Source organism: Alosa alosa, chromosome 21, assembly GCF_017589495.1.
Source record: "Alosa alosa isolate M-15738 ecotype Scorff River chromosome 21, AALO_Geno_1.1, whole genome shotgun sequence".
Classification (NCBI taxonomy): domain Eukaryota; kingdom Metazoa; phylum Chordata; class Actinopteri; order Clupeiformes; family Clupeidae; genus Alosa; species Alosa alosa.
The window spans coordinates 1,787,422-1,800,907 of record NC_063209.1 but is presented as its reverse complement, the minus strand read 5'-3'; positions in this window follow the sequence as shown (position 1 = coordinate 1,800,907).

Genomic DNA, 13,486 nt, shown 5'->3' with positions numbered 1-13,486 from the left:
TAACAGGGCCAACTTCACTCTCCCTGTCAATGGAAGAGAACTGTCTGGAGAGAGCGTCGGGTTTGGTGTTCTTCGAGCCAGGGCGGTACGACAGGGTGAAATCGAACTGACTGAAGAACAAGGCCCACCTTGCCTGTCGTGGATTAAGTCTCTTAGCTTGCTGGAGGTACTCTAGGTTTTTGTGGTCTGTCCAAACCAGGAATGGATGGCGAGCTCCCTCCAGCCCGTGCCTCCACTCCTCAAGAGCCAGTTTCACAGCAAGCAATTCTCAGTCTCCCACATCATAACGGGACTCTGCAGGACTCAGACGGTGGGAAAAGTACGCACAGGGGTGCAGCTTTCCCTCCGAGCGCTGAGAGAGGACAGCGCCGACGCCACTGTCTGAAGCATCTACCTCGACAATGAAGGGTTGTGATGGGTCAGGGAGGACTAGAATGGGTGCAGTACAGAAGCGGTGCTTGAGGTCTTTGAAAGCCTTCTCTGCCTGAGGAGACCAGGCAAAAGACCTAGCTGTCCTTCTGGTGAGATCAGAGATGGGCGTTGCCAAGGAACTGAAGTTTCTGATGAACTTGCGGTAGAAGTTCGCAAAGCCCAAAAAACGCTGAACCTCCTTCACTGATTCAGGAGTGGGCCAGTCCTGGACGGCCAGGGTCTTGGCTGGATCCATCTGAAGTTGTCCTGTCCGTACAGTAAAGCCCAGAAAGGAGACCTCTGGGACATGGAATTCACATTTCTGGGCTTTAACCCTTACAAGCCCGACCGTTCTAATTTCGTTAAAATTTTAACGATGACCAATCATCTAATATCTCAGCTGTCCAATGACTGATTTTATTTCTGAAATCTTCCCCGTAATGCTGACAACATAAGCTTCAATTTGATATGATTGGTTAAGGGGTTTATGGCGCGAAATGTTTTGGATACTTGAAGATGAGTCGTGAAAAAAACTTTTCACTTCAGTCGTACATTTTAACATGGACCGCCAGATGCCACCTGCACTTCGTTGGAGTTTAACCTCGACTGGAAACCACACAGCTGGATAAACTGAGGTAATATATATTTTACATCGTTTCTAGTTATGGTTAATCTTAATTTGTAGTCATAAAATCATGTTATTTGACAGTAATATGCTTTCTCATCAGCGTCAACATTATGGCATAGCGGGGGCTAAGTGCATCGTCATGTAACTTTAGCTAGCTGCATTACTCTGAACTGCTTGCAGTATTCTCGTTTGCTTTTGATATCAGTTATTTTCATTTGACAATTTAATTTAAAAACCTGTTAGTATATAACCTGTAAGTAAGTTTGTTTTCTAGTACCAATTTGCTTGTTAGGTAAGCATTATATTGGCAAGTCAGTATAGCATACCAAAGCTGAATAAATCAATGGGCCAAGCGTTTCTAAGTTATGTTCTCTTACATGAAATAAGTTGAGCGATATTTTTACTCCTCTCAATATGTAGTTGTAGAAAACAAGATGTGAAATCACGGATTCTGTCAGAAATGTAGTGCTAATTAACTTATTCCCTCTCCTCGGGTTGTTACCTCGCTAGGCAGTTTGTAGTGAACTGTTTTAGCTTGGTAACTTCTAAATGACAAACATCAGACGTGCTTGTCTCAACATTTTCTAAGATGGCATGACTTGATATTCTACTCTTCTCAATATGTAGTTTTATAGAAAACATGATGTGAAATCACATATTATGTCAGAAATGTCATTATTGCATTTAAGCAGTTAGTTACTAAGTGAAATGTAATCTGTCTTTATCTTAATGCCAACCAGGCAATCAGATTTAGGGTAGCTAAACCCATGTGTAATAAAATGACTTCATACTTCTAAATATTTTTGAGTTACTCAAAATGCTTCAATAGTTTAGGCTACCTCTTCTTGTGTATGTATGTGCACACATGCACACATCTGTAGTTTTGTGATTTTATTTTTTAAATTAATAAATGTATTACATTTGTATGATTTTACTGTTGTTTCAGATGGAGGATGACAAGACCTACACAGACCTCCTTGCAGGCCTGAAGAGGTAGCTGACTGCTGATGAGCTTGCGCTCACAATGTTGAAGACCATGTGAGGATGGAGGAAGAAGGTATAGATTTAGGTGGCGTGCATAGGGTGGTGTAGACTGCCACTAAAACACTGTGAAATAGACTTGTTATGTTGATTTTTATGTTGTTGTCCCAGGCATATGTGGTTTTACCAACCGGAACGGGTGGAAGGTTGTGCTTAGTAGGCCGTCGTATGCAAACACACAGTGCAGGGGCATGGGACGAAGAGACCCCAGAACAGTTTCACAGTTTTCTGGGATTGATCATTGACATGGGACTTCACTTCCCTCCCTAATATCCATTGCTACTGGGTCTCTGAAGGGATCAGGGAGCGTTGACCAAATGAGAAATACATATTGTGTACACTTTTTCTCCATTGACATTGCTGTTTCAGTAGTTTCTTATTATTTCAAGTTTGGCAATGCAGAATCTGGTGTTGAACCTAGGTTTGGTAGCTACAGCCAGAAAGACTTTGGCGAAAATCTATCACAACAGCTGGCAGGCATTTCCGTCAAAATTTCAGCCTCGCCTTCAGCTGCTCCAACTACTACTCTGTCGTCTTTTCATCAAGTACATATTCCTGTACAGCAGGAGCCAAAGAAAAATGGTTGGCTTTGTTATAAAAACAATACATAATAACACTAAAGTAGCTTGTATGGCCTGGAGTTTAGCAGTAGGTGACTGCTTTTTTGGTAAACAAAATTGCTGTCAGATTTGGCATTCTACAGAAGGGGATGCGTTTTAGTTATGAGTCATAGGTCTTCTGTGTTTAGCCTTCAGGTTCCCCACCCCACCTTTCCCTATCCTCCTCTGTGTGTGTGTGTGTGTGTGTGTTTGTGTGTATATGTGTGCATGTGTTTATTCTCAACAGGCTTGTTCTATGTAATCCACTTTCAAATGTTTAGACACATTGATTTTTGAGTGATGTTGAAGTTGATTGTATTCCTAGCTTTTCATAAATAATACATTTTATAGATGTATATCATTTTCATATTACACTAATTTATATAAGGAAGTTGTATCTGTTGAATCAAATGTATTCTATGTCTCTATTCAGAATTGATCTTCAATAAATATACAGTATACTTCCTGTATTACTGGTAAGGTACATGTTTTTCTTTTATATATCATTATTGTTGACTGTAGCATTTGCTTATATACAAATAAATGGTTTATTCTTATGGACCAAATAAATCTAAACCATTGTGTCTGACTTCATTATTAGTTTTTATGCATACTTTTATGTTTTTGGTGAGAAAGAGAATGTGAATTCTGTCAACATTCTAAATCCCGTTTCCTGCATTTTTTTACACTTATCACTTAATTTATCATAACTTTTGAAAGGTTAATGATATTTCAATTCAGTCTTTTTTGTTAAATAGCCCACAACTTGCTGAACATGTCATACACTCTATATTTTTCTCTATCCCGTATAGAAATATGATGAAAATTCATTTTTATGCAAATGAAATTCAATTTTAACGAATTTCGGTATACATTTGGAGAGGATTTTCAAAGACTGTTCATTACTATATCAACATTACCATATGTATTTTATATCATTTGATAGAACTGACCCTTCTGATTACAATGGTATGTATATCCCATTGATGGTATGTATTATACTCAAGAAATAAGGTTTTTTGTGTAAGGAGGTCATCCAGCACCAAAAATGGAATGTTCGGCACGGGCACGAAAGGGTTAACAAACAGACTGTTCTTCAGTAGCCTCTGAAGGACTTGGCGGACATGGTGGCGGTGTTCTTTCAAGGTCTTGGAGAATATCAAGATGTCGTCAAGGTAAACAAAAGCATATTTGTTGATCATCTCCCTCAGGACATCATTGATAAGGGCCATGAAGACTGCTGGTGCATTTGTAAGTCCAAAAGGCATCACTTGGTACTCATAGTGTCCTGATGGGGTGTTAAAGGCAGTCTTCCATTCGTCTCCCTGTCTGATACGAATGCGGTGGTACGCATTCTGCAAGTCCAACTTCGTGAAGACTGTAGCACCTTGGAGCAGGTCAAATGCGGTGGACATCAGCAGAAGGGGGTAGCGGTTGCGTACTGTTATCTTATTCAGGCCCCGGTAGTCAATACACGGTCGCAATCCCCCATCTTTCTTGCTGACAAAGAAGAAACCCGCACCAGCAGGCGAGGTGGAGGGTCGGACGAACCCAGAGGCTAGGGAATCTTTGATGTATTCATCCATGGCCTTGCGCTCTGGCTGAGAAAGAGAAAACAGCCTGCCACGAGGAGGGGTAGCACCGGGAAGCAAGTCTATGGCACAGTCATAGGCACGGTGAGGAGGAAGAGTGGCAGCCCTACTCTTGCTAAAAACTTCCTTCAAATCCCAGTACTCTGGAGGAACTTGAGATAACTCGGTAAGATCAGGGGGCTCGGCAGGAGGCACAGGAGAACTAGAGAGCAGACAAGAGGCATGGCATGTAGGGCCCCATTCCACAACCTGGCCTGTTGCCCAGTCTATGTGAGGGTTGTGGCGGGTAAGCCAAGGGAAGCCCAGAATTACAGGGAACTCTGGTGAATGAATCAGATGTAAGGATATTTCTTCTCTGTGACCTAGAGACTGGAGAACAACTGGGGAAGTTACTTGGGTTACTCTTCCATCACCTAAAGCCTGGCCAGAAAGTGACAAAGGAACTTCAAGAGGAACAGTAGGGACATTGATTCTTCGGGCAAAATGGACATCCATAAAATTACCAGCAGCCCCGGAGTCTAACAATGCTTGGCAGGAATGGACAGACTCACCCCATGAGATGGAGACCGGGAGGTAGGCTCCTTGGCCAGGAAGTTCGGGAGAGAGGGTGTTCCCCGTCACAACCCTCCCTCGGCTGGACGGGACGGTCCTTTTCCCAAGAGCTCAGGACAAGATGCTCGAAAGTGGCCAGGTTTGCCGCAGTAGATGCAGCACTTGTCCCTCCTTCTGCGTTCCCTATCAGCCGCAGTGAGACGAGTACGGCCTATTTGCATGGGCTCCGGACAGTCACTGGCGGAGGTGGGTGGACTCCAGGATGAAGCAGTGAGGTAAGGGAAGCTCGGGTCTCGGCTACGCTCTCTAATCCTGTTGTCAAGGCGAATGGCATGTGAGATCAGAGTCTCTAGTTCACTGGGGCAACCTATAGATGCCAGACCATCTTTAATGGGGTCAGATAGACCATGGTGGAAAGCTGAAACCAGGGCAGTGTCATTCCATCCACTGACTGCTGCAAGTGCACGAAACGAGATGGCATAGTCTGCGACACACCCTCTTCCCTGCCGGATGGACATGAGTTTCTTGGCTGCATCTTGGCTGATGTCTGATTGATCGAAAACACGAAGCATCTCCTCCATAAACTTCTTGAAATCTGAACACTCAGGTCCCTGTCTCTGCCAGATGGCTGTTGCCCAAGTTCGTGCCTTATCAGCCAACAAAGTTACGACATATGCAATCTTGCTGCGGTCAGAAGTGTAGGTGGTAGGCTGGAGCTCAAAGGTGAGTTGACACTGGGTAAGGAACTCTCTGCACTCACCATGCTTGCCATCATACCTCTGTGGTGCAGGAAGGCGGGGTTCATGAACTGTAAGAGGAAGCATGGCAGGAGGCACTGGAGCTGGAGCAGATGGGTGAACAGGAGGAGGGGATGGAGGTAGAGGAGTCAGCTGTGCATGGGCATTCCCGATTTGTTGTAGCAGTTCAGCGTGGTGAGCAAGGGTTTCTTGTTATCTTATCAATGCTTGTCCGTGAGTATCCATGGTAGCTCCATAGCTTGTTAAAGCAGTCATTATGTTCTGAACCTCTGCTGGGTTACCAGCCAAAGAAGCCTCTGCTGAGTCAGTCATGACTGAGTCTTTCTGTTAGATTGGGTTGAGACTGGAACCCTGGCTACTGGTCTAATCCAGTGAACACCCACTAGGCAAAACAGAGAAATGACTCAAGTGCAGAGGGCCGACAACAAGGATCAAGTTCAATAAAGTTTAATTGACAAAGTCCAGGAAAATCCACAGCTTGCAATGAAGATACGTCCAGTCAAGGCAATCAAGTGTCCAAAAAGAGAAAGTAAAATCCAAACGCTCAGAAGATACAAAAGTTCCAAACAAACATCTTCCAGGATAAAGTTTCACAAAAGTGGTCTCAAAAGATCCAAAGTTTTACAAACGCAAAGTTCCAAGCAAACAAAAGGTAATTCCAAAGTTTTTTCCCAATAGGTACACGAGTGACTCACCCTCAAACAGCACAAAGACTCAGAGACAAGAACCAAACACAGGGTAGAATAAATACCCAAGGTAATTGATCACATGACCACCACAGAATTGGAAATTAAGAATTGGAGGGAAAGTTAACCAAAAACAGGTGGGGCACAAATCACATGACCATCAAAACAAAGAATCACATGACCATCAAATAAAGAAGCACATGGCTGTCAAAACAAACACAAACAATCTAGCTGTCAAAACAAACATGGCAAGGATGCAAGAGTGACCCCCTAGTGGCCAGGATAGTCCCAAAACCTAACAGTAGCTGTACTGTTCCAAAATGTACCAGCAATGTAGGTAGGTAGTATATCCTACAGGAATAAAATATTTCCAGCAACAGCCCTGTTTATTTTGTGTTGTTTCAGTTGTCCTACAGTGATAACTGGTATAAATGACGGTAATACTTTATTTTAATGTGTCGCTGTTACAGTGTACTTACCTAATTAGGTACAGTGGTACAACCTGTGTAACAACATGTACTATCAGGTACTATCATTGTACTTGCATAATGTATTTGTGGGTACCTACATATAGTTGTTACATTGTAATACTGAGTGCTTTTACAAAACTTTGCCAATTTGCCTAAATTTTCATCAGAGGCAAAGAGCTGACCTGAGACCTGCTGGATGGGGTAAATCGGGTCATGATCGATTTGATATACAAAGCATGCTTAGCTCCAGTCAAGGCCTCATTGTCTTCAGTGTACATGTAACAGCTGTGCTGCTACAACCTTGTTAAACATTAAAATAAAGTGTTACCTAAATGACATTAATGTCTAAGACAATCTGGGTAATTTAACTCTTTACACATAGGCTTTAGTAATTTTTGGTGCTGCTGTCAATTGTAGCCCATTGAATAATTTGAAATGATACTTTGAATTCAAGCAGAAACTCTTTAATAATTGCTTGTTAGCCTACTTGAATATGGAGATCATATGCTCCATGCCTACCTCTGATCAGTCAGAGAGATAACCAATGAGGCCCAAGCTACATCACTTTCAGTGCTCCATGACAGTTGAAAATATATGCATATTTAAGGGTAATGCAAAGATTTTGTATTTAATTAGGTGTGCCGACCGATTTGAGGGCCGCTTGGGCCAAATATGCCAGGGCTGATTTTTGGTCCCAGTCCGCCCCTGGATGTAGGCCTACTCTAGGATGTACTACAACTGGGAAGCTTGATTCTTGTGCCAGGCTACCCTTTAATTTATAGGCCAGAATAATGCAGAAATTAGTAACGTTAGCCAAGGCCAAGTAAACATACTTTGTAGCCTATGTTGACAACACAAACGTTATACCTCAACTTCTGTAGTGTGTTTTAACAATACTTTTGTCATATCAAACAGTATGGCTTTCATCAGGTCCCTTTCCCCAGGTGTATTTAATTAAGAGCCAGATAGTATCCGTACAATATTATCCGTACTTTAGAAGCTGTCTGGTAAACGCTAAGTAAGGGATAATGTATTGTCCGCCGGTAATTATCAGAAAATAAGTCCCGACAGGGAGAACAGAACCCCGACGCACAGTGGAGGGGTTTTGCTTCGACCTGAAGGGACTTATTTTCTGATAATTACCGGCGGACAATACATTATCCCTTACTTATTACACGGCTATTTGCCAAAACGAGAAAAGAAACCTAACACAATGAATCTTTAAAAATTATTTTGCTACCGTTTCGTGTCTTCCGCTGACAAAATAAATAGTTCTAGCCTGGCGGGCCATCCTATATCATTGAAATGTATAGTCTGGAATCGAACCATTTACCTCGCTTAATCCAAGGGGCGGGCAGAGAATTGTCTTTCAAACTGCCTAGGCATGCAATAGGCCAGCTTATTTCTGACCATATCCGTTATCCGGCAAATACATCCTTCTTGAAAAGGAATTACTTAAGTGCATTGTGTTGCTCAACTTTCAAGAAAAGCACAAGTCCAACTCCTCCAAAGTTGACGCCAACGCCGATTCAAACAACCGCTCTTCGTTAGCCATAGCCACCTTCCTTGTTGTTCACCGTCACAGGACTGTCGTTATCCTGTTAAGCCCGCCTTAAGACTCTCTAACAAAATAGAGCGCTGTAATTGGATGAAGTCCACGGTGTCAGCCAATAGAAATCCCTATGGTTTGATACTAGACGTACAGGCTGAGCAAATTAATTTGCCGCCGCTAGGGTGCGTCTAGATTTCTAGGCTAAAATAGTTTGCCACACAGATAGAACTTGATAGTTTCAGGTGTTGCGTGGCAACGTCTTACTAGCTTACTTTCCCTTTCAATGAAATTCCATTGCAATAAGCGAACGGAATTCTTGTGGAGGGATATGAAAGACGTTAATCAACCCGTTGCCATTGACAGCGGTGATTTATATAGATTTAACATAGGCCCGAACATTGGGAAGGCCCATTCATGTAAATGGAACTTTCTGCAGCACTCTGAAGAGCCGTGTAATAACGTTAGTTAAAACACTGCTGGTTAGTGAGCAAATGTAACGTTAACGTCAGTGCTTAGCTGGGAGCAACGTTAGGTTTGATGTTGTTAGCTAACGTTATCGAAACCTACAGCTAACCGGTCACTTTATAGTTGACGACATATTAACGTTGATTAGGTGGGTTTCCTTACATAATAAATATCAATGGATAGGGTGTTATCGTTAACTATTCCCCTAACGTTAGAACTACCGTAGTGCTAACGTTATAACGTTAGTTTGGCTATTTGTGACCTACAGTATCATTTCATACATAGCCCATAGTAGGCCTATAGACTGCAACGTAACATAATGTTTGACGACATAAATGAGTCAAATACCAAAAGTCGGACCACTTACCTTGTCTGTAATTAGAGAAATGTGCCTCTGAAGGAGAGTTTTACGAGCAAGTAAAGTATCACGGCAGGCGAAGACGTTCAAAACGTTCAGAAGACTCACAGCTCCAGTGCATCGCTCCAGTGGTAGAAAGATTGCAGCCGCGGTTGATTGCTTTCAGCTGGAGGTCACGTCATAATGCTAAAAGTTGCTGCCACGGCGGTCAATGTTAACTCGTGTTTATCGTAATTATCTCAAAAAGTATAAAGTTCACAAATGTAAAAATGACATTGTACAATTGTCCGTTACAAGAACTTTGTAGGAGTGTTTGAATGACGTCAAACGGTTCAGTGGTTTTAGTGTCATTAAACGTCGAATTTGGTCGGAAGAAGAATAATAACTAGAAAAGCATTTCCTGAAGGAAATACAGTGCATGAAAATGCAAAAATATGAGGTAAAATATCATACAGAGTAAAACTATATTGGTTGCTAGGTAGATGAGGTTTAATATAGTTGGAATGACTGAACAGTTAAATAGGTGGATAGTTTATATGGTTAAATTATTTAGGTAGATAGTTGACAATAACTGACAGTTGGAATGGCTCTAATGTTTGCTAGCAGTTATGCTAACTATGTTAACAAAGATAATAATGCTAACCAAGTTACTTAGTTAATTTAGCTAATGTTTTCTAGCAGTTTTTTTTTAAATGCTAATAATGTTAATGCTGTTAACTATGCAAACAATGTTAACTATGTGACTTAGCTAATAATTTATAGCAGTTATGCTAAAATACTAAGAATATTAACATGCTAACCATGTGACTTAGCTAACTTAGCTATTCATTTTTAGCAGTTATCCTAACAATGCTAACTAACATGCTAACTATGCTAACCATGTGATTTAGCTAACTTAGCTTATCATTTTTAGTAGTTATGCTAATTAGCATGCTAACAATGTTAACTATGCTAACCATGTGACTTAGCTAACCTAGCTAATCATTTTTAGTAGTTATGCTAACTAGCATGCTAACTATGCTAACCATGTTACTTAGCTAACTTAGCTAATCATTTTTAGCAGTTTTGCTAAAAATGCTAACAATGTTAGCAATGTTAACTAGCTAACTATCCTAACCATGCTAATTAGCTACAGTGGGTAGGAGTCATGGTTGAAGACAAGTAACAGTTACAATGGCTGAACAGTTAAAAAGTTCAGTAGTTTAAAGGGTTAAATTGTTTAACAGTGAAATATTGTAGTGAGGACTTTTATTTTGAAACAGTTTTTGGGAGAGGAAGCTGTTCAACAGGATGTGTAGTCTTAATAGAGCCAGTTTGTATGCTTAAAGCCTGAGACTGGCAGTTGATCCAGGTGGCCTGGCAGAAGATTCTAATTGCTATGATGTCATAAAGGGCAATGTTAAGTCAATGGGGAAATTGTAATAGTTTTTAATTAATAGTTTAAAAGTTACAAAGCTGAAAAATACATAGCACCCATGTCCTAAGTAAGACCTACGTAACATAGTTTGAATGAAATGTCTACGTTAAACGGTTGAAGCTGCATTAAACGCGTTAGAAGAAGAACTAGAAACGCAATTACCAGTGCATGAAAATGCAAAAGTTGTGATGTAAAATATTATGTATAGTTAAAACAGATAATACAGAGCTTGTTACTGCGGTGATCCTTGAACAGACATGGTGGTTGCATAGCTCAATAAAAGTTGATAGTTTAAAAGTAGACTGTTTAAAGGCTGAATGTAGATAGTTTAAAAGTTGTTGATAGACAGCTAGTTTAATAGATAGATAGTTTAATGATAGTTTAAAAGTAGACCATTTAAAAGTTGAAGGTAAATAGTTTAAAAGTTGTTGACAGACTGGAAGTTTAATGAATGTTGATATTCAAATAGTTTAATGGCTGTGTATATGTAGATATTTGACGATAACTGAAAGTTGGAATAGCTCTAATGTTTGCTAGCAGTTATGCTAACATTTTTAACTATGCTAACCATGCTACTTAGCTAATGTTTTCTAGCAGATTTGCTAAAATGTTAACTATTTAAGCAATGCTAACATGCTAACCATGTTACTTAGCTAACGTTTTCTAGCAGATTTGCTAAACATGCTAACTATGTTAGCAATGCTAAAATGCTAACCATGCTACTTAGCTAACTTAGCTAATGTTTTCTAGCAGTTTTGCTAAACATGCTAACTATGTTAGCAATGCTAACATGCTAACCATATTACTTAGCTAACGTTTTCAAGCAATGCTAACTATGCTAACCGTGCTACTTAGCTAACTTAACTAACGTTTTCTAGCAGTTTTGCTAAATATGCTAACTATGTTAGTAATGCTAACATGCTAACTATTTAACCATGTGACTTAGCTAACCTAGCTTATCATTTTTAGTAGTTATGCTAACAATGCTAACTATGCTAACCATATGACTTAGCTAACCTAGCTAATCATTTTTAGTTGTTATGCTAACTATGCTAATTAGCATGTTAACAATGCTAACATGCTAACTATGCTTACCATGTGACTTAGCTAACCTAGCTAATTATTTTTAGCAGTTTTGCTAAAAATGCTAACAATGTTAGCAATGCTAAGTATGCTAACCATGCTAACTAGCTACAGTGGGTAGAAGTCATAGTTGATGACAAGTGTTGACATAGTTGATGACAAGTTAAAAGTTGTTGATAGACAGCTAGTTTAATACATAGTTTAATAATAGTTTAAAAGTAGACTGTTTGATAGTTGAATGTATATAGTTTAAAAGTTTAAAAGTTGAATGTAGATAGTTTAAAAGTTGTTGATAGACAGCTAGTTAAATAGATAGATAGTTTAAAAGTAGACCAGTAAAGCCCCCCTGTGTAAGAAATTCAAGAACATCAAAACTGACACTAGTTCTGGAGTCCTAGCACGTTGAAGCATAAACTTCTCTCTGAAAGCGTAACTCTCGCCAAAATGCACCCTAGGGTGTTTTGTGAATGTACACGAGTCAAACTTTCGTTTAAAAGCATAATTATGTCTGAAGCGCCACTTTCAAGCTTGTCCGTGTTGTGGACTTTTGAATGGGAACTATTTTGATGATCGCGTCATGATCGCGTCAAAATCGCTATTTTTAAAACACTAAGAAGGCTCGACACAGCATGAAACTTCGATCGAAGTATCATCAGTGTCTCTACACATGAACTCGAGCATTGAGAACATTGTTCGTGTACACAGTGTTCACTAAAAGAAAGGTTTTGAACAACTCACTTGGGTTTTGTGCTCGCTGCCATCAGTCAAGGAGTGAGTTGTCCAAAACCTTTTTTTTTAGTAAACTATGTGTACACTAACAATGTTCTCAATGCTCAAGTTCATGTGTAGAGACACTGATGATACTTCAATTAAAGTTTCACGTTGTGTTGAGCCTTCTTAGTGTTTTAAAATAGCGATTTTGACACATCAAAATAGTAGGCTATCGACTCCCATTCCACGAAAAGTTTGACTCGGGTACATTGACAAAAACACCCTAGGATGCATTTTGGCGAGAGTTACGCTTTGAATAAGCAATAACAACATATTCATAACATTTTGTGTACTATTTTATTGCCATTGCTTGTGTGCAATGCCAATGCAACTCTTTTCGGGACCGAAAGCTAGCTAGCTATCGTTAGCACAGTAAACGGAAAGTGAATGGGAACGGCTAGGTAGTAGGCTACTGCAGCTAAGGACTTTGGTTAAACTATATTGTTGCAAACTAAACTGAAATAACACGTTCAGCAACTTTGTGGTCTATTAGTCCTAGCATAACTATGTTAGGTTAGGTTGTCAACTGTCTCTGGGTCTAGAAACTAGAGATCAAGTGAGTTGGTGACGGATCATGAACAAAGTTATTTCTCTTTATTTATTTTGTTGGAAAATACAATGTCAATGTCGGACTGTTAGGAAGATATGACTTGTAGAAAATGGGCTCGTAACTTACATTGCTAAATGTAGGGAAATTCTGCAGATGAATCCAAGCTAATGTTTTTCTATGCATCCAGACGCCAAAGACTGAGCTGTATTCGCATGTTATGTCCCTTGCTGGCCACGGTATTTTAACATGGCATGTACATTTCTAGTAAGCCCCTGTGCTATGTAGATTTAAATGAGGATTTCTAAGCCAATAGGTATGCTTCGAATGGGTGGTGGTCATAATTAAACATGAATGAGGCCACATTTATGAATGGTAAATGTTGATTTAGTTAACAAACAACTGAAAACGTTACACAGGGGGGCTTTAACAGTGGATTATTGTAGTGAGGACTTTTATTTTGAAACAGTTTTGGGCAGAGGAAACAGTTGAATAGGATGTGTAGTCTTAATTGACCCAGATTGTATGCTTAAAGCCTGAGACTGGCAGTTGATCC